General features: G+C 45.8%; 1 protein-coding gene across 8 annotated transcripts in view; it reads left to right on the top strand.

The window, feature by feature from the left end:
• The window catches only part of PPIG (peptidylprolyl isomerase G), a 204,239-nt gene that overhangs the window by 96,718 nt on the left and 85,088 nt on the right, over positions 1–22,433 (top strand). The gene's annotated exons all lie outside the window — the stretch shown is intronic.

A 22,433-nucleotide genomic window follows, 5' to 3' on the forward strand; every position in this document is an offset into this window, starting at 1 on the left:
TTACTATAGAGAACCTGAACTACCTTAAAAAGATATCCAGAAATGCCCTCCTTCTGAAGTACCACAAACACGAATGACCAATCAACGTGGTCAAACACTTTTTCAGTGTCAAAACTTAGTATTAAGGACATTAACTGTTTTAGTTTTCTACATTCTATACCCTAGTATCTGGATATTATTTGTCAAGTACCTGCCCTTGACAAAACCCACCTGATCTGTACCGATCAGACGAGGGAGTATCTGCGCCATATGATTCTCCATCACTTTGGCCAATAATTTTATATCAAAATTTAATAGAGAAATTGGCTGGTAGGAACTCACCAAACCAGGGTCCCTTCCTGGTTTTGGCAAAACAGTAATCGAGGCTGTTAGGGGCCAAAGGGAATCTATTCTCTCCCTTTCAAAGTCAGGAGAATCTTATCCATCATTACCTTGTAAAACTCAGTGGGGTATCCATCTGAACCTGGGGCCTTGAATAGCTTACAAGAACTGCAAAGAGGGATAAAATAAAGTATTTGCAGAGGTGCATTCAAAGCCTCCAATTGTTCCAGTGTTAGAAGATGCACCGCATATAGATGTTTTTGCATAGCGTGTACATCTGCCGAAGAAGCAGCATACAGTTCCTATGGAAAGTCTGTAATGCATCACAAATGCCATGACTAGAATTCACCATTGACCACATCAGATTGGCAACAGTCTACTTTACTTATTTCCTTGATGAAAAAAAAGTACTTTTGTAATACAGCATAAGTTTTTTAGTCCTTTGGTACAGGAGAGAATTAAGTGTAGTTTGTAAAGTCACAGATTTATCATTATTACTTGATGTAGGTCTAGATGCATAGCATTTTTTGACTAGTAATAATTGTTTCTCCAATTGTAAAATCTCATTCATCAATCTCTTCCTTTGAGCAACGACATAAGAGGTAATATCCCCTCTAAGCACCATTTTTGCTATCTCCCAGAAAAGTATTGGTGTCAACTTATGAACCACATTAAATTTACAGTAATCCTCCCATTTGTTGTAAAGAAAATCTTTAAATTGCTGATCTTGATACAAATATCTTGGAAAGTGCCAAGGGGTATGCTGTTCTATAGGTGTTAATTCTTCCAGATCTATCCAGACCAGAGTGTAGTCAGAGATTTCTAGAGAACCTGTTTCTAAGGAGATAACTTTAGAGAAATGTATTTCTATTAATTAGTAAATAATATGAAAGAGTGACTGATAAGCCATCGAGACATGGGTGTAGAACATTTCCAATGTGTGTAAAGCTCTCCACCCATCTACAACATCCAGATTGTTACTGAAATATGGTATGCCCCTAATGTTATGCAGGGAAGGACAGGAACTCGTCCTATCAAGCCCGGATCAATAAAACAAAATCCCCACCCACGATTAAAGTAGCATTAAAATATCCAGACAATAACCGCACCATTTTAACAAACAAACAAAAAAACGTAACCGTAAACATTTTATTTATTTCTCATTTCTTATACACTGCATATCTGATGCCAGATCTAGCCAGAGCAGTTTACAATTAAAAACATTAGGGGCATAAATGTTACAGAATACTAGGGATTGCCTATTAAGAGAACCTTCCACTATTATATATCTGCCATCTGGATCCTCTGTGCAGTTGGTGACCTGGAAAGGAACTGAGTTACCAATCAAAATAGCTATACCAGCTCTTTTTCCCCACTGCTGCCGATGAAAACACTTCTCCCACCAAGCTTCTTTGCAGTTTTTGATGTTCACCACTGTCTAAATCAGTCTCGTGAAGCATTGCAATGTGTACCTTGTATCTCCACAGAGTCTGCAGAATTTTGTGTCTTTTAACTACAGACCCAATGCCAGACACATTCCATGTAGATATACTAATAGTATGACGTGTCACTGCAACCAATCGAGGGAACTGCTTACAATAAATTTAAAAACCCTCTCTTCAAAGGCCTGGATCCCCCAGCCTAGATCCCGACCACACAGGCCACCTGATCGTACACCACCGACCTTTTCCTTGAGAACCATCCTACAGAAAGCAGAAAAAATGTACTTATCTCAAATCTTATCCTTCCCATCCATCCATATCCCTACTTGTCGTATCCCCTAACTTCTCACCACCCTCCAAAGCCCTATCCCCACCCTCAATCTACCATTCAGCTAAATATAAGTAAGGACATCGCTGCAACTCGGGCATGAGAGGTCATCCTAAATGCGAGAAAACCTCACATCCCCAACTAAAAGCAAAACCAATTTTTCTCAGTTGCATGTTAAAATAGCACATGGAACACAGCATACACTAAACATGCTCATTGCTCTTGACAAACATTAAAAACAAAAAGAAAAGAGGAAAAAAAAAGTTTTTTCCAGCTTTCCTTCAGCAATAATCTAACAACCAGATAATCCAAAAACTATAGATTGTAGGTTCTCAGTTCTGCAATTCCATAGAATCAGAGCTTTCTATTGAAGCAGTGTAGATGCAGCTGGAAGCTGAGTCAAAGTGCCGAGCGCTTTAACTATTATGTATCTGCCATCTGGATTTGCCATCTGGATCCTCTGTGCTCCACTGCAGCAGAACCAGGAACACGCAAAGAGCAGTAGTAATATAAACTTCCAATTTCAACTGTGGATATAAAGCTCAGTCCAAATCGATCCCCCAGACAAATAAAGGTCACCCTTTAGCACACTTGCCAGAGCCACAATGAATCATTGCAACGTATCAGCTTCATCTCCAGAAGTACCGGCTGAGCCAAGTGAACTCAGGAACATTTTCGCCTTATCCACAGATTCATACCAAGTAACACGGTTAGCATATGTGATTTTAAGTTTAGCCAGGTACTGGCTAAACTTTTGGGGAAGGGGGAGTCTCTTCCGAAGGGATGGGCTCGACCTTAACCAGGGTGGAACCAGACTGCTGGCGCTAACCTTTAAAAAGGAGATAGAGCAGCTTTTAAACTAGAACAAAGGGGAAAGCCGACAGTCGCTCAGCAGCGCATGGTTCGGAGAGAGGTATCTTTAAAGGATACTAATGATGCATTAGAATTAGGGCATTCCAACAGTGAGGTTCCAATAATTAGAAAAGTAGTCCAAGTGCCTGTAACTAAAAACTCACCTGACCTAAAAAATTCTAATTTATCCCTTTCAATTAAAAAGCAGAACAAAAATACAAACAAAAAACAAACTTTGAAATGTTTGTATGCTAATGCCAGAAGTCTAAGAAGTAAGATGGGAGAATTAGAATGTATAGCAGTAAATGATGACATAGACTTAATTGGCATCTCAGAGACATGGTGGAAAGAGGATAACCAATGGGACAGTGCTATACCGGGGTACAAATTATATCGCAATGACAGAGAGGAGCAGTCGGGAGGAGGTGTGGCGCTTTATGTCCGGGATGGCATAGAGTCCAACAGGATAAACATCCTGCATGAGACTAAATACAAAATTGAATCTTTATGGGTAGAAATCCCTTGTGTGTCAGGGAAGACTACAGTGATAGGGGTATACTACCGTCCACCTGGTCAAGATGGTGAGATGGACAGTGAAATGCTAAGAGAAATTAGGGAAGCTAACCAAATTGGTAGTGCAGTAATAATGGGAGACTTCAATTACCCCAATATAGACTGGGTAAATGTATCATTGGGTCATGCTAGAGAGATAACGTTCCTGGATGGAATAAATGATAGCTTTATGGAGCAATTGGTTCAGGAACCGACGAGAGAGGGAGCAATTTTAGATCTAATTCTCAGTGGAGCACAGGACTTGGTGAGAGAGGTAACGGTGGTGGGGCCACTTGGCAATAGTGATCATAATATGATCAAATTTGATTTAATGACTGGAAAAGGAACAGTGTGCAAATCCAAGGCTCTCGTGCTAAACTTTTAAAAGGGAAACTTTGATAAAATGAGAAAAATTGTTAGAAAAAAACTGAAAGGAGCAGCTACAAAAGTAAAAAATGTCCAAGAGGCGTGGTCAGTGTTAAAAAATACCATTCTAGAAGCACAGTCCAGATGTATTCCACACATTAAGAAAGGTGGAAAGAAGGCAAAACGATTACCAGCATGGTTAAAAGGGGAGGTGAAAGAAGATATTTTAGCCAAAAGATCTTCATTCAAAAATTGGAAGAAGGATCCAACAGAAGAAAATAGGATAAAGCATAAACATTGGCAAGTTAAATGTAAGACATTGATAAGACAGGCTAAGAGAGAATTTGAAAAGAAGTTGGCTTTAGAGGCAAAACTCACAGTAAAAACTTTTTTAAATATATCCGAAGCAGAAAGCCTGTGAGGGAGTCAGTTGGACCGTTAGATGATCGAGGGGTTAAAGGGGCACTTAGAGAAGATAAGGCCATCGCGGAAAGATTAAATGATTTCTTTGCTTCGGTGTTTACTGAAGAGGATGTTGGGGAGGTACCCGTAATGGAGAAGGTTTTCATGGGTAATGATTCAGATGGACTGAATCAAATCCTGGTGAACCTAGAAGATGTGGTAGGCCTGATTGACAAACTGAAGAGTAGTAAATCACCTGGACCGGATGGTATACACCCCAGAGTTCTGAAGGAACTAAAAAATGAAATTTCAGACCTATTAGTAAAAATTTGTAACTTATCATTAAAATCATCCATTGTACCTGAAGACTGGAGGATAGCAAATGTAACCCCAATATTTAAAAAGGGCTCCAGGGGCGATCTGGGAAACTACAGACCGGTTAGCCTGACTTCAGTGCCAGGAAAAATAGTGGAAAGTGTTCTAAACATCAAAATTACAGAACATATAGAAAGACATGGTTTAATGGAACAAAGTCAGCATGGCTTTACCCAGGGCAAGTCTTGCCTCACAAATCTGCTTCACTTTTTTGAAGGAGTTAATAAACATGTGGATAAAGGTGAACCGGTAGATATAGTATACTTGGATTTTCAGAAGGCGTTTGACAAAGTTCCTCATGAGAGGCTTCTAGGAAAAGTAAAAAGTCATGGGATAGGTGGCGATGTCTTTTCGTGGATTGCAAACTGGCTAAAAGACAGGAAACAGAGAGTAGGATTAAATGGGCAATTTTCTCAGTGGAAGGGAGTGGACAGTGGAGTGCCTCAGGGATCTGTATTGGGACCCTTACTGTTCAATATATTTATAAATGATCTAGAAAGAAATACGAGTGAGATAATCAAATTTGCAGATGACACAAAATTGTTCAGAGTAGTTAAATCACAAGCAGATTGTGATAAATTTCAGGAAGACCTTGTGAGACTAGAAAATTGGGCATCCAAATGGCAGATGAAATTTAATGTGGATAAGTGCAAGGTGATGCATATAGGGAAAAATAACCCATGCTATAATTACACAATGTTGGGTTCCATATTAGGTGCTACAACCCAAGAAAGAGATCTAGGTGTCATAGTGGATAACACATTGAAATCGTCGGTTCAGTGTGCTGCGGCAGTCAAAAAAGCAAACAATGTTGGGAATTATTAGAAAAGAAATGATGAATAAAACAGAAAATGTCATAATGCCTCTGTATCGCTCCATGGTGAGACCGCACCTTGAATACTGTGTACAATTCTGGTCGCCGCATCTCAAAAAAGATATAATTGCGATGGAGAAGGTACAGAGAAGGGCTACCAAAATGATAAAGGGAATGGAACAACTCCCCTATGAGGAAAGACTAAAGAGGTTAGGACTTTTCAGCTTGGAGAAGAGACGACTGAGGGGGGATATGATAGAGGTGTTTAAAATCATGAGAGGTCTAGAACGGGTAGATGTGAATCGGTTATTTACTCTTTCGGATAGTAGAAAGACTAGGGGGCACTCCATGAAGTTAGCATGGGGCACATTTAAAACTAATCAGAGAAAGTTCTTTTTTACTCAACGCACAATTAAACTCTGGAATTTGTTGCCAGAGAATGTGGTTCGTGCAGTTAGTATAGCTGTGTTTAAAAAAGGATTGGATAAGTTCTTGGAGGAGAAGTCCATTACCTGCTATTAAGTTCACTTAGAGAATAGCCACTGCCATTAGCAATGGTTACATGGAATAGACTTAGTTTTTGGGTACTTGCCAGGTTCTTGTGGCCTGGATTGGCCACTGTTGGAAACAGGATGCTGGGCTTGATGGACCCTTGGTCTGACCCAGTATGGCATTTTCTTATGTTCTTATGTTCTTAGAATATTTTGTTGAACCAGCTGCATGCAAACTGGAGAAAACAATTTTCACTGTACAGAAACACTGTCTGAGAAATCTTGGAATACCGAATAGATGATTCCTCTTAGAGTAAATTTCTGCATTTACAATAGGCTTGCAGGACTTCCACTTTTGGGCAGAATTTAGAAACTTTACAATTGCAAATCTGGGCTTATTGCATTGTACCTGTAGAGGGCCCATTGTGAGCGGTCACTCAATTTTAATGTTGCCATGTTGAGAACTGAGAGTTACGTGGGAGCCATTGCTCAAGGCCAATAAAACGTAAATTGCTTCTCCTCACCTGATTCTCAAGATCATCCGTCTTAATAGCCTGCTGATCTTGGGCATCCTTTAGTTCTGTGACTTCCATTTCAAGTGCAATAACTTAATCATCCATGGCTGAGACTGGCGATTCTACTTCATGTGTTTGCTTAATGCCATCTGATAGCAAGGAGTATACTCTGTCAAATTTCCCACAAATCTTTTCGAATTCCTCCTCTAATAATAAAGGCTACTGCTGACGCTACCTCTTTCACCATGGGGACTGGAGCAACGGGTGACAGTGGATTACTCAAGTTACCTGCCATTTTGCTATCAGCACCTTTTGAGCTTCCCCCTTCCCCCCCCCCCCCCCCCTCCCCGTTACAACATTGAACTCTAGTCAACATATATTAATGATCAAGTTTTTCCTTACTCTTCAAAGTCCAGAATAATTACCCGACATAAAGGGGGAAGTACTGTGAAGAATCTCCGCCTTTTAAATAAAAAATAAAATAAATAGCTGGTGAGGTCCCAGAGCAAGTCTGACACGAGTCGTCGTCCTCACATTGTGTCACATGACCCCCAGTTAAATTTAAATTAAGATCTTGAACTTTATTGGCAGCATCTTATCTTGTTCCAGATGACACATAGTAGGTCCTGGCAATGGGTGGCATCGCCGAAGAAGAAATTTTGAGAGCATTTGGAAATTTTTTTTTTTTTTTTAAAAAGATCAAGTGAAGAAAAATAAGCCAAAATAGGAAAATTCAAAACTCTAAGATTCAAATATCGAATTGAATTTTCAGTATTTTACAGATTTTTACTATGAATTATTTCACTCTGAACCAAATTAGCTTGTATATTCTGAATATCAGTGGCCCTTTGATCCAAATCATCCAGTTCTTCTTTATGGACAAATAAAAATTTCAGAAGACTGTATGCGACGGTTAATATCCAAGGTAACATCTTCCAAAGTTAATACAGATTTTTCAAAAGAGACGAAAGCAGTCCAAGCAGAATCTAATGTTATAATTTGAGGTTTATTCAAAAACACTTTATAAATGGGTCTCACTTGTTTTCATTGCTAGTAATTTCAGCGCCAGGCCTGAAGCAACTTCCCCTACCACCAAAGGCGTCGAGAGCAAAAGCGAGGAACTATCCAGTATATCTCCTTCCAGTGCTGATTTGCTCAAGTCTCCCAATGGAGACAAATGCTGCACTAGCCTCTTGCACGCAGGTCCTGTAATATCGAAGGCAAAGGCTTCCCCAGACATTTACTAGTTCAGCCCTCTCGTAGCCACACAAAGAAGGAAAACCTCCTCCAGTGATGTCATCAGGGGGGAGGAAAGGAGTCCTCGGCACTCTGGGTCTTAATGAGAATTTTTCATCCAGCAGTGGAGCCACATGCCCAGTGGCCACCACCACAATGGATCCAGCACCGGGTATACTCTGCGATGAACCCTTCAATTTTCTGCTGCCTTAGGTCAACCATGGGAGAAGGTGGGGAAATCTCCCTGATCTTGCCTTTACATATAGTATGAGGCATATTTACCAAGAAAAAACAGCAGCAAAAGAAGTCACCTGTGCCTCTCAGAGAGACAGCATCTTGCCTCAGCTATATCTTTTTTGAGGTACAGTGATCAGAACTTCACACTATATTCAAGATGAAGTCACAGCATGGAGTGATACAGAGGTATTATGTTGTTCTCTGTTTTATTTTACATTCCTTTCCTAATAGTGCCTACCATACTATTTCTTTTCTTGACTACTGCAGCACACTGAACAGAAGGTTTCATTCCCTGTACGTACCCGGATCAGTCCAGACTGTGTCCTCTGTCCAGCAGATGGAACCAGAGAAAAAAATAACTGAAAGGCATACCATATATGGGCATAGCTCATCCTGCACTCCCCAGTATTTCTCTGATTCCAGCAGATGCAGGAGGACGAACCTGTGGTTCCTCTCCTCAGAGATATTTCAGTGTTTTCTTCTCGTACATTGGGTCAAGCAAGTATTAAAATATAAAAAAAAAAAAGGTTGGAACAGAGTTTTTAAATTTACAGGAGACAGTTCTGTCTCCTAGCTCTTAAGGAGTCCTAGGGGGGATTTCCCCTTGATTATTCAGCCTAAGACTCCAATTCCCAGTAGCCATAACAATTTCCCTGCACAGGGGTGATACTGGTGGTCCAGTCACTCCCCCTTACTGTTTTGGTCTCCCCTGAGATGTTCTTACCTCAGGTCCCCTTGCAGAGACGTTGCCATTCCTCTGTTGTGGTGAAAGTTCAACAAAGTTTAAAAAAAAAAGGGGGGGGGGGAGGGGGATTAGAGACATTATTTCTGCTTGTTTTAATCTGAAGCAGAGGGAAAAAGTCTATGTGGCTGTTACACCAACTGGCAGGGATTTAAGCACCTCACAGCTGTTTTGCCGGCTCCTGCGCTTCACTGTTTTTTTCAGCTCAGCTGATTTCTTGCCGCCCGATGCCAAGGTCATCTCTCTGCCTCACCTGTGGGGAGCCTGCTTCACGGCTCTCCCGCAAAGGGCTCTACTCTGTCTGCTTACCCAGAGGGGAAGGACCCTCCGGGACTGCTTCTAAGTTGATGACCCGGGGTCGCTAAAATTGCGTCCGGGCCGGCCCTCCCTCGGAAAATCGCAGGAACAGCGGCCATTTTGTGCCCTGACCTCGAAGCAGTTTCAGAGCCTCAGGGGGGAGGGGAGCCCGATTTATTACACTCTCTGTCTGACTTAAGCCCCATGGGGCCCCCCTGTTACAAATTTTGATTCTCAAGGGGCCCCTCCCCACAGGAACCTGACAAGTCTTACCATGGTTTTTCCACAGAGTTCGTGCTTCTTCTACACAGGCCTTTTTTGGCTAGCTTGGAGGCACAGGGGGATCCCGTTCCGGGCCCTCCCCCAGCTAAGATTCCTCATTTGGTCGATAGCCAGGGCTCTGGCCCACCGGACCCGCAGGGGGCTACTAGGGTCCGCAATGGCCAGGGCTCTGGCCCACCAGACCCGCAGGGGGGCTACTAGGGTCCGCACTGTAGCCGGGGGCTCAGATACTCTTCACCCTCCGCAGCCTGCTCCTTTGCCAGATTCTGATTCAGATCTGCTGCTTGTGAATCCACTCGTAGAAGATGACTCACAGGTCCTGTGGTTATTTAAACGTGAGGAGCTGAATCCGCTTATTCCCTTTGTTCTGGATGAACTAGGGATTGAAGTCCCACCGGAAGATACTACAGGTGCCTCCACTTCTGCCAGTGCATCCACTTCCTGTACCGTGGATCCGATCCTAGCTAGCTTACGGGCTCTGCCTTTTACCTTCCCGTTTCATCCTATGCTTATGCAGCTCCTACTCCGGGAATAGGAATCCCCTGATTCTGGCCTCCGGGTGGGCAGGGTGATGGATAATCTGTATCTCCTGCCAGATCCGGCCCTCGACATGCTTAAAGTCCCCAAAGTTGATGCTTCGGTGTCCACGGTCACCAAACGCACTACCATCCCAGTGGTGGGGTCGACTGCTTTAAAAGATCTTCAAGACCGCAAGTTGGAGCTATACCTCAAGCGAATCTTTGAGGTGCTGTCCTTAGGGGTCCGCGCGATGGTGTGTAGCAGTCTCATGCAGCGGATGAGCCTTAGGTGGGTTCAACAATTACTCAGCACCCAGAACCTCCCAGCTGCAGAAGCCAAACAAGCAGAGTGGCTCAAAGGGGCAATTGTGTATGGTGCTGACGCCCTTTATGATCTCCTTTGGGTGCAGGCAAGAGCCATGGTCTCCGCTAGGCGACTCCTTTGGCTACGTAACTGGGTGGCGGATTCCTCTTCTAAGTCACAGTTGGGCTCTCTTCCCTTTTAAGGGTAAGTTGCTTTTTGGGGAGGACCTGGAACAGCTTATTAAATCCTTGGGAGACAACAAGGTTCATAAGTGCCTGAGGACCGCCCTAAACAGTCCAAATCCTTTTTTCCTTCGCGCTCTCGTTTCAGAGGTCAGCGCAGGTACAACAAGCTGCGTGGGTCTTTTCAGCGGAATACCCCCTCCAGATATCAGGCATGGTCTCATTCCTTTCGGGGACGTCGGCCATTCCGAGATGGAAACCCCCAAAGTTCCGGCGCCAAGTCCTCACAATGAGATGCGGAAGGCCCATTCCTCCATTCCCGTCTTAGGTGGATGTCTGTCCCTTTTATCAGGGAATGGCCCAAAATTACTACGGATCAATGGGTCCTGGATGTGATCTGAAACTGTTACGCTGTAGAATTTACTCGAGACCTTCCGGACTGCCACCTGATATTTCCTTGCAGCACTCGGAAAAGGCCTGCGGTGTGTCAAACCCTCGACAGACTCCTGGAGCTAGGGGCCATAGTTTCTGTTCCTCCAAACGAACAAGGATCCGGCCAGTATTCCATTTACTTTGTCGTGCCCGAGACGGACGGCTCTTTCCGACCGATCCTAGACCTCAAGTGGGTCAGTCGGGCTCTCAAGGTTCCCCATTTTTGAATGGAAACCCTGGGGGCGGTCATAGCGACGGTTCGCTCCGGCGAGTTTCTGGCTTCTCTCGACCTCATGGAGGCTTATCTGCACTTCCCTATTCGCAAGGAGCACCAAAGGTTCCTTCGCTTCGAAATTCTGGGCCAGCACCTGCGGTTTCAGGCTCTCCCGTTTGGATTGGCCACTGCTCCTCGCACGTTCACCAAGATGATGGTGGTAGTAGCGGCTTTTCTTCGGCAAGAAGGAGTCCTAGTCCATCCCTACCTGGACAATTGGCTTATCCGGGTGAAGTCGATTGAGCTCTGTGTGACGGCAGTGAGCCGTGTCGTATTGCTGCTTACCTCTCTCGGATGAATAGTCAACTACTCCAAGAGCAACCTCAAACCCTCTCAAGTTCTGGAATTTCTGGGAGCTCGCTTCGACACCCGCGAATCCAAGATCTCCCTACCCAAAGCCAGGGTGCTCAAGCTCATGAATCAGGTACAGCTTTTCGTATCTCTCTCTCGCAGCCCATGGTCTGGGATTGCCTTCAAGTACTGGGCTCCATGGCCTCCACCATAGATTTGGCTCCCTGGGCGTTTGCGCATACGCCACCCTTGCAGAAAGCTTTGCTTGCCCGTTGGAAGCTGTTTTCAGAGGATTTGCAGGCAATTCTACCACTTCCCGAACTTACTGTCGTCCGCATACGGAAGTGGCTCTCTCTTGATCACCTCTCAAAGTGAATGCCCCTGGAGTCTCCCCAGTGGATGATTGTGACGACGGATGCCAGTCTCTCCGGCTGAGGGGCGATGTGTCAGTCTCTATCGACTCAGGGCCGGTGGTCCACAGTCCAGTCCAATTGGCACATCAACCATCTGGAGGCCCGGGCGGTCCTTCTGGTTCTCAAGTTCTTCCTTATCTTGCTTCGCCACAAGGCGGTGAGAGTCCTCTCAGACAATGCAACGACGGTGGCTTATATCAATCGCATGGGGGGCACCAGGAGTCGCCTGGTGGCCCTGGAGGCCAGCAAGCTGTTCGATTGGTGGAGCGTCACTTGGAACGCCTGGGGGCCTCACACATTGCAGGGAAGGAGAATGTTCAGGCCGATTTCCTCAGTCGTCAGTATCTCGAGCCCGGAGAGTGGGAATTGTCAGAAGAGGCGATGGACCTAGTTGTACACAAGTGGGGGGTTTCCCACCTGGACTTGATGACCACCTTGAGAAACGCAAAAGCTCCCAGGTTCTTCAGTCGCAGAAGGGAACACAGCTCGGAGGGCATGGATGCTCTGATCTTGCCCTGGCCAAGCGATGTCCTCCTCTATGTATTTCCGCCATGGCCTCTGGTGGGAAAGGTACTCCGAAGGATAGAGGTTCACAATGGGCCGGTAATTCTCATCGTGCCGGAGTGGCCCTGCAGACCATGGTTTGTGGACCTCGTGAATCTCGCATCAGATGGCCCCCTTCGACTCGGTCACCTCCCCAATCTCCTCCAACAAGGTCCCGTATTTTTCGAGCAGGCGGATCGCTTTTGTCTAGCGGCCTGGCTTTTGAACGGAGGCGTCTAAGAAAGAGAGACTAAGGAGGAAGTCATCTCCACGCTGTTGCGGGCTCGTAAAACTTCTACGTCGCTGGCATATGTTCGGGTTTGTAGAGTGTTTGATAACGTGTGCGGAACTTGAGGTTTCGACGCGCAGGGCCTCGGTCTCTCTAGTTCTCTCCTTTCTCAGGAATGGTCTCTCCAAGGGCTTGTCTTTCAACTCCTTGCATGTTCAAGTCTCAGCTCTTAGCTCTCTTTGGGGAAATTAGACTGTTACGCAGTGGCAGCCCATCCAGATGTGGTGTGTTTTCTTAAGGTGGCTAAGCATTTGAATCTGCCTGTCCGGCATACATGCCCATCTTGGAGTCTTAACCTGGTCCTTCGGGTTCTCTACGAGGCGCCTTTTGAACCTCTGTGTCGGTCCACGCTCAAAGACCTCACGCTTAAGATAGTGTTTCTGGTGGCTATTTATTCGGCCCGGAGGCTTTCTGAACTGCAAGCTTTGTCCTGGAGAGAACCCCTCTTGAGGTTCTCAGATTCGGGGGCTCTTTAAAGACTGTTTCCTCTTTCCTGCCAAAGGTAGTCTCCTCCTTTCATGTCACTCAGTCAGTGGAGCTCCCTGCCTTTTCTCAGGAGGATATTGCTAGCTCGGCTAGTCGTGATTTACGCCGTTTGGATGTTAAGCGAGTTCGCTTGCACTACTTACAGGTCACTAATGATTTCAGAGTTTCCGATCATCTCTTTCTTTTATGGGAGCGTCCCTCAAAAGGGGCAGAAGGCCTCTAAAGCTACTATAGCTCGCTGGCTAAAGGAAGCAATTGTGTCCGCGTATCTCTGCCGGGGCCAGCCGGTTCAGGAGGGTCTAAAAGCCTTGCGCTCGCAAGCTGCTTCTTGGGCGGAGAGCCAGCTGGTTTCCCCGCAAGAAATTTGCAGAGCGGCCACTTGGAAATCCTTACATACGTTTGCTCGGCATTATCATTTCGACATTCAGGCACCTATATTTGGTTCCTTCGGCAGACATGTAATCTGAGCGGGACTGTCTCGGTCCTACGCTAACTAGGGAAGCTTTGGTACATCCCACTGTCTGGACTGATTCGGGTTCGTACAGGGAAAGGAAAATTGGTTCTTACCTGCTAATTTTCATTCCTGTAATACCACAGATCAGTTCAGACTCCCTCCCGGTCTACTTTTTCAGTCCGCTCGTAGTCTTTTTCCTTTTGCAGCCCTGGTAAATGCCTTTTTTATCCTACAGAAGTATTAAATATAGGATTCATAAGGCACCGGATGTTACTTTCACAATTAAGAGCTATGTATAACACTGTTCCAAATTGGCGTTATATTATTACTGTTGAATTGTTACTTGCTTGACCTTATTAGATTTCTTTTTCTGCTTTAATGTTTATACTGAGGAGTGCAGGGTGAACTATGCCCATATATGGTATGCCTTTCAGTTATTTTTTTTCTCTGGTTCCATCTGCTGGACAGGGGACACAACCTGCTGTCTGGACTGATCCGTGGTACTACAGGAACGAAAATTAGCAGGTAAGAACCAATTTTCCTATACGTTATCAGCAACACTTAGATCCTTTTCCTGAATGGTGACTCCAAATGTGGAATCTTCATTGAACAGCTATATTTTGGGTTACTCTTCTCTAAGTGCATCACTTTCCACATGTCCACAGTATAAAATAAATAAATAAATTTAATTTTCCATTTTCATGCCTACTCTCCCAGTTTTGCAAGGTCCTCTTAAAATTTCTCAGAATCCTCTTGTGATTTAACAACTTTGAATAATTTGTTGTTATCGACAAATTCAATCACCTCACTCATTATTCCCATTTCCAGGTCATTTATAAATAGATTAAAAAGTAGTGGTCCCAGAACAGATCCCTGGGACACTCCACTATTCATCTTTCTCCACTGAGAAAATTTGCCATTTAAACCTACTCTCTGTTTATCTTTTAACCAGTTCCCAATACATAATAGGATACTGCCCTCTATCCCATGACTTTTTAATTTTCTAAGAAGTCTCTCATGAGGGACTTTCTCAAATGCTTTCTGGAAATCCAGATACACTATATCAACTGCTCACCTTTAATCACATGTTTATTTATACCCTCAAAAAAAAATGTAGCAGATTAATGAGGCAAGTCTTCCCTTGGCTAAATGCATGTTGGCTTTGTCCCATTAAACTATGCCTATCTATATGTTCAGTAATTTTGTTCTTTATGATAGTTTCTACCATTTTGGGATAGACATCAGACTCACTGGTCTGTAGTTTCCTAGATCATGTGTGGATCCATTTTTAAAAATTAGAATTATATTAGGAACCCTCCAGTTTTCAGGTACCGTAGACTATTTTACAAATTATCAATAGCAGGGCTGCAGTTTAATTTTTCAGTATTCAGCTCTGGGATGTATACCATCTGGTCCAGGTGATTTGCTACTCTTTAGTTTGTCAATTTGCCCTATTACATCTTCCAGATATACTGAGATTTGTTTCATTTCTTGTGAATCATCACCTTTGACTCATTTCTGGCATGAGTATCTCTTACATCTTCCTCAGTGAATTCATTTAATCTCTCTGTTATGGCCTTGTCATCCCTAAGTGCCCCTTTTACCCCTTGATCATCTAATAGTCCAGCTGACTCCCTTGTTAGCTTTTTATTTCGAATGTACCTGAAAAAGTTTTTATTATGAGTTTTGCTTCCAGGGCAAGTTTCTTTTTAAATTCTCTTTGCCTTCTTGATCACTGCTTTGCATATAACTTATGCTGTTTCCCGTTTTCTTCATTCAGATCCTTTTTCCATTTCTTGAAAGATATTCTTTTAGCTATTTACCCTCTCTCACCTCACCTTTTAACTATGCCAGTAGTTGTTTAGCCTTCCTTTTGCCTTCTCTAATGCATGGAATGTATCTGGTTTGAGCTTCCAAGTTAGTATTTTTAACTCTTAACCTTTGTAGCTGCTCCTTTCAGTTTTTTCCTAATCATAAGAACATAAGAACATGCCATACTGGGTCAGACCAAGGGTCCGTCAAGCCCAGCATCCTGTTTCCAACAGTGGCCAATCCAGGCCATAAGAACCTGGCAAGTACCCAAAAACTAAGTCTATTCCATGTTACCGTTGCTAGTAATAGCAGTGGCTATTTTCTAAGTCAACTTAATAGCAGGTCATTTTATCATAGTCACCCTTTTGAAAGTTTAATGCTGTCACAGTAGATTGCTTTAGTGTCCTTCCTCCAGTTATTGGGTCAAATGTAATCATGTTGTGATCACTGTTGCCAAGTGGTTCCAAACACTGTTACCTCTCGCACCAAATCCTATGTTCCACTAAAGTCCAGGTCTAAAATAGTTTCCCCTCTTGTTGGTTGTAATACCAGCTGCTCCATAAAGCAGTCATTTATTTCATCTAAGAACTTCTTTAGCATGTCCTGATGTGGCATTCACCCAGTCAATACTGGGGTAATTGAAATCGCCCATTTCCTAGCGTTTAGCAGATGGACTCAGGACCAATGGGTATAGTGTATACCTGATAGCAGTTAGGAGAAGGAGTCAGATTTCAATCTGACGTCAGCCTACATATACCCATGCAGGAAGCCCTGCTCTTCAGTATTTCTCCGTCTCCTTAGCAGTTTGGGACACACACATGCTTGCACAGTGTTAGAAAATCCAAAACAAAAGAAGAGAGAAAATCTTACCTCTACAAGATGAGCCCCGCTCTCCTGCGGAGATACCGAAGGGTCCCTCCCACAGTCGAATTCCTGAGGTGATTTCCAAGATCCCTCACAGGTAAACCTCGGTCCGGTAGCCGGTTCCCGGCGAGGACTTAGCCCCTTGAGTGGCTGAGAGGCAATGGGTGCAATACCGAGTGCGGCGGTGAAGGTATTCCCCTCTCCCCCCGCAGCCAGAGACCGCCCGGCACGAGACTGGGAAATGCAGAGACAAGGTAAGGTAGAAACTTTATTTAAGTCTCTGGTCTCCGAGGCTCGGTGAGCCGCACAGATCGCCATCCGGCATCTGTTCCATTGGATTGAGCAGCCCCAACCAGGCTAGGCCCTGGTCTGGTGAGAGGGTCCGTCCACATGGAGACCTTCTGAGGGAGTCACCATCTTGCCCGTGTGGGTGTCGGTGCCATTTCCCCCCCTTGATTGCCATATTGTCTGCACAACCGAGCCGTGCGCACAGCGGCAAGCCGGGCGCATAAACTACTTGTGTGCACAGCAGTGCGTGCAGCAGCGCACGCATCACCCTAAGCACAGGCCTGCATGCATATCTTGCACGCACAGCGTCAGCGCATCCGGAATGCACACATACGCACATAGACGAGTCTTGAGCCACTCCAATCGCACAAATCATGGCACCGCCAGCCAAGAAAGCCAAGGGACAAGCCTTCTGCCCAGCCTGCCACCTGAGAGCTGAGCAACACGAAGTGACCTCTGCCCTCTGCCTACAGTGCGAAGAGGCTCTGGTGGAACTGAGGCAAGGCCCCCCCTCAGTCAATGGAGGAATTCGGCTCCACCAATGACAGCGCACCGGACCTCTCTATCCCGGCTCGGGCCCTCCTCAGAAGGGCTTCTCAGGGAACACCGCTGGATTCAGTATAGACCCAGGGACCTTTTCCTGGGTGGAATTCTTCAAAGGGCTGCAAAACTTCGTCCAGGCGCAATCTGTGCCACCTGTGGCACAGCCAGAGTCTCCACCAGAGGAACATAACCTTCCAGGCCCCTGTCGACCTCCCCGAAACGTGCCTCATCTGGGCAAAAGCCTCCCCTTACGGGACACAGACACTTCAGAAGAAGAGCCAGACTCCCTGGAGGAAGGGGAAATCCTTTTAGGAATGGAACCATACCGAACCATGATGCGTTTGTTCTCCAAAGACAAGTTATCAGATCTCATATCTCTGAGCCTGAAGACGCTGGCCATCCCAGGCACAAGCACCGCAGTGGAGGCAAAGAGGAACCCTGTTTGGTCGGGCTCCATCAAGCCTCATGCCATTTCCCAAAGCTGCAGGCCGTACAACTGATTGACCTGGAATGGAATGCCCCGGATGCCTGCTTCAAAGGAGAACGGGCCCTAAAAGCCCTATACCCCCTGGAACCCTCAGCCAAAGAACTACTGGGGTTCCCCAAGGTGGACGCCATGGTCTGCACGGTCTCAAAGCGCACCACTATTCCAGTTGAAGGATACCCAGGACAGACGTCAGGAATCCATCCTTAAACGGTCATTTAATGTCGCAGCCATGTCCCTGCAGATCGCTGCCTGCTGCGCCGTGGTGACACATGTCTGCTTGTCGCTTTCCAGGGACACAACAACATCCGTCGAAACATTAGAACCGGCCATATCGTTCCTCACGGATGCGACCTCCAACCTGGTGCGCACCTCAGCCAGGGGCATCTCATCCATAGTGGCAGCCAGAAGGCAACTCTGGCTCCGAAGTTGGTCAGCCGATGCGACTTCCAAGATGAAACTCAGAAGAATGCCCTTTAAAGGGGCCCTCCTGTTTGGAAGCGAACTGGAGAAGATCGCCGACAAATGGGGCGAATCCCCATTACCTCGATTACCGGAGGACAGAAACAAAAGAAACCAATGCCCCTCTCCCCGAAGATCCAAGGACAGAGGAACTCAGCGGTTTAGACCATACAAAAACACATACCAAGCACCTCACCCCGCAGGGAGGACCAGTCCTTTTGGAACAGAGACAACAAGAGGGGAGCTGGCTCTGGTCCAGGCCCCAGCCACACCCCACAATGAAAATCAACAGACCCATCCACAGGAAGAAGCCATAGGGGGCAGGCTTGCTCTATTCTACCAAAGATGGGTTGAGATAACGTCGGACAAGTGGGTCCTAACATCATTCGAGAGGGATACTACCTGGACTTCCACACTATCCCTCCAGACAAATTTGTTAAATCACCATGCCACGCCCCCTCCAAGAGGACTGCAGTGGAAACCACACTGACAAAACTTCTCGCCCTAAGGGCAATAACACCGGTGCCCACGCACCAACAAAATACTGAGCACTATTCCATCTATTTTATCATCCCCAAGAAAGAGGGAACGTTCCGGCCCATCCTGGACCTCAAGTCCGTCAATTGCTACCTGAGGGTACCACAGTTTCGCATGGAAACCCTACGCTCGGTCATAAGGGCAGTACAGCCGGGGAACTTCTGACCTCTCTGGATCTGTCAGAAGCCTATCTCCTCATCCAGGTCCATCACGACCATCAGAGCTTCCTACATTTCGCAATACTGGACCATCACTACCAGTTCCGGGCGCTACCCTTCGGACTAGCCACTGCCCCTCAGACATTCACCAAAATCATGGTTGTAGTGGCGGCGACACTGAGGAGAGAAGGAATCCTCGTACATCCATATCTGGACAATTGGCTGATCAGGGCAAAATATCCAGAGGAAAGTCACCAGGCGACCACCAGAGTCAAGAATCTACTGCAGAATCTTGCATAGGTCGTCAACACAACCAAGAGCTGCCTGCAGCCCTCCCAATCCCTAGAATACCTGGAAGCCCAGTTCGACACCAAACAAGACAAGGTCATTCTTCCCCTACAAGGAGAAGAAAACTGAACCAGTTGCAAAACCTGTTGACCTGTTTTCGCCCCAAAGTATGGGACTACCTCCAAGTCCTCTGCCTCATGACATCAACTCTAGAAGTCGTCCCATGGGCAAGGGCCCACATGTGACCACTACAACGTTCCCTACTGTCGCGATGTAACCCGATGTCCCAGAACTACTCCATTCACCTCCAGCTACCGACAGAGGTGAGGACCCAGCTCCAGTGGTGGCTACAAGAAGACCATCTGAGCAAGGGAGTAAGGCTATCCTCACCGACCTGGGTCTTGCTTACTACGGATGGGGCGCCCACTGCCAGGAACTGACGGCCCAGGGGCAATGGGACAAGGAAGAGTCTGGGTGGAACATCAACAGAGTAGAAGCCCGGGCAGTCAGACTAGCCTGCCTTCGATTCAGTCACAGACTCCGGGGCGAATCCATCAGTCATGTCAGACAACGCCGTAACAATTGCCTACATCAACCACCAGGGGAGGAACCAGAAGCCAACAGGTGTCCCTGGAAATAGACCCCCTAATGGCGTGGGCGGAAGCAAACCTACAAGGGATCTCAGCCGCCCCCATCGTGGGAAAAGACAACTTCACTGCGGATTACCTTAACAGAGAGAGTCTAGACCCAGGGGAATGGATGCTGTCCACCACAGCCTTCCAGTTGATAGTAAACTGCTGGGGAACACCAGCCATGGATCTTCTGGCAACCCAGTCCAGTTCCCAAGTTCTTCAGTCACAGACGAGAACCACAATCCCAGGGAATTGACGCCCTCGTCCAGACCTGGCCACAGGAAGACCTGCTTGTACGCCTTTCCCCCATGGCCACTACTGGGCGGGATCATCCGCAAGATAGAACACCATGGGGGGCTAGTACTTTTAGTGGCCCTGGACTGGCCAAGAAGGCCATGGTACGCAGACATGCGAAGACTTCTGGCAGGGAACTCTCTGTATCTACCCCCACACAGGGACCTGTTCCAACAAGGACAGATCCTCCACGAAGACCCAACTCGATTCTGTCTTACGGTCTGGCCATTGAGAGGACTCGCCTGAAGAAGAGCGGATACTCGGGGGCAGTGCTTGACACCTTATTCCGAGCACGCAAGTTTTCCACGTTTCTAACTTACATATGAATATGGAGAATATTCAAAGCCTGGTGTGAGGCCCGCGACATCCTTCCGCGGACAGTCAAAATCCCCGTGATCCTGGAATTTCTGCAGGATGGCTTGAAGAAGGGGTTGTCTCTCAACTCCAAGGTTCAGGTGCCCGTGCTGGCCTGCTTGAGAGCCAAAGTGGACGGCATCAGTCTATCATCCCATCCACACGTTTCCTGTTTCCTGAGAGGGGTCAAGCAAATCCAACCACCACTAAAGTGGCTGGTGCCCCTATAGAATCTCAATCTAGTACTAGACTTCCTGATGGGAACTTCCTTCAGACCCACACGCAGTCTGTCACTACAGCTCCTGACCTTGAGGACTGCATTCCTTGTGACAATATGTTCAGCCTGTTGCTTTTCCGAACTTCAAGCACTATCCTGTCAGGAACCGTTCCTTAGATTCACACCGGGATCCATACAGATCAGCACTGTACCCTCCTTCCTTCCCAAGGTGGTTTCTCATTTCCATCTAAATCAAACCATCTCGCTGCCATCTCCAGATGAACATAAGGACTCGGAAGACTCACGCTGCCTTCGCCATCTGAATGTTGGCAGACTCCTAGTCCAATTCCTGGAAAGATCGGAATCCGTACGAAAGACGGACCACCTATTCGTACTTCACAGTGGGAGAGCCGGCGACCATAGCCCGCTGGATCAAAGAAGTGATCAAGGCGGCCTACGTAGAGGCAGGAAAGCCTCCACCTCTACAAGTCAAGGCCCATTCCACAAGGGCCCAGGCAGTATCCTGGGCAGAAACCAAGATGCTGTCACCCGCCGAGATCTGTCGGGCGGCGCCGTGGTCCTCCATTCACACCTTCTCAAGGTTCTACAGTTTGGATGTTCAGGCCCGGGAGGACACAGCATTTGCAAAGGCAGTACTAAGTGGGCCATGGGCAGCCTCCCACCCGGTTCGGGAGTAGCTTTTGTACATCCCATTGGTCCTGAGTCCATCTGCTACACGCTAGGAAATGGAGAAATTATTTAACTGATAATTTTGTTTTCATTAGTGTAGACAGATGGACTCAGCATCCTGCCCATGGCTGCCCCAAAATCCGGATACCTCAGGTGACAATCCCTGAGAGCAAGACAAGCACGGGTAAGCCAGGTTTTACCCCTAGTTCAAAACACCCATAGTTGCCGGCGTTTTTCGGTTGAGTGCACTGGCGGTCTCCAGTTGGAAATAAGTTCAACCAGGCCAAGTTAATCAAGTTATTAAAACACACATATCCACAATTGCTTTTTGAGAAGAATACTGAAGAGCAGAGCTTCCTGCATGGGTACATTCCTGCAGGACTTCTATTCTGTTTGACTCAGTGCCCTCTTTTATTTATATATATATATATATATATATAAATATATATATATATATATATTTTATCAGGTAAGTATATAAATATATATATTATCAGGTAAGTAATTTCTCCATTATTACTATGCAGCTAATTACGTTGATTCCTGCTATTCTGTTTGAATATATATATAAATAAAAGGAATATATATATATATATAAATAAGAGGGCACTGAGTCAAACAGAATAGAAGTCCTGCAGGAATCAAAATGTAATGTTGAATCTTTATGGATAGAAAATTCCAGGTGAATAAAAGTGGGGGTGTATTATCGTCCAACGGGCCAGAATGAGCAGACAGCCAATGAAATGCTAAAAGAAATTAGGGAAGCTAACGTAATTAGCAGCATAGTAATAATGGAGAAATTACTTACCTGATAATTTCGTTTTCGTTAGTGTAGACAGATGGACTCAGGACCAATGAGTATAATGTACTCCTGATAGCAGTTGGGAGACGGAGTCAGATTTCAATCTGACGTCAACCTACATGTACCCATGCAGGAAGCTCTGCTCTTCAGTATTCTTCTCGAAAAGCAATTGTGGATATGTGTGTTTTAATAACTTGATTATATATATAGGCACCCCTCCACCTATTTGAGCCGTTCTATCATTTTGATATAATGTGTACCCTGATATTAGTGTCCCAATGGTTATCCTCTTTCCACCAGGTCTCTGAGATGCCAGTTATATCCACATTCAGTGCTATACACTCTAATGCTCCCATCTTAATTTTTAGACTTCTAGCATTTATATATAGACTTTTCAAAGTATGTGTTTTGTTTTTATTAATAACCTGCTTATCAGTCAGCAGGGGTAATTTGGAATCTGTTTGTTCTATCTGCTCTTTACTTAAAGGCTCCTGCTCCACTTAGCATTTATTGCAACCTCTCTACTGGGATACCCTAATTTCTTTGTTCTTTTAGTATCCTTCAAAGATA

The sequence above is a fragment of the Rhinatrema bivittatum genome, chromosome 6, assembly GCF_901001135.1.
Source record: "Rhinatrema bivittatum chromosome 6, aRhiBiv1.1, whole genome shotgun sequence".
In the NCBI taxonomy this organism is placed as follows: domain Eukaryota; kingdom Metazoa; phylum Chordata; class Amphibia; order Gymnophiona; family Rhinatrematidae; genus Rhinatrema; species Rhinatrema bivittatum.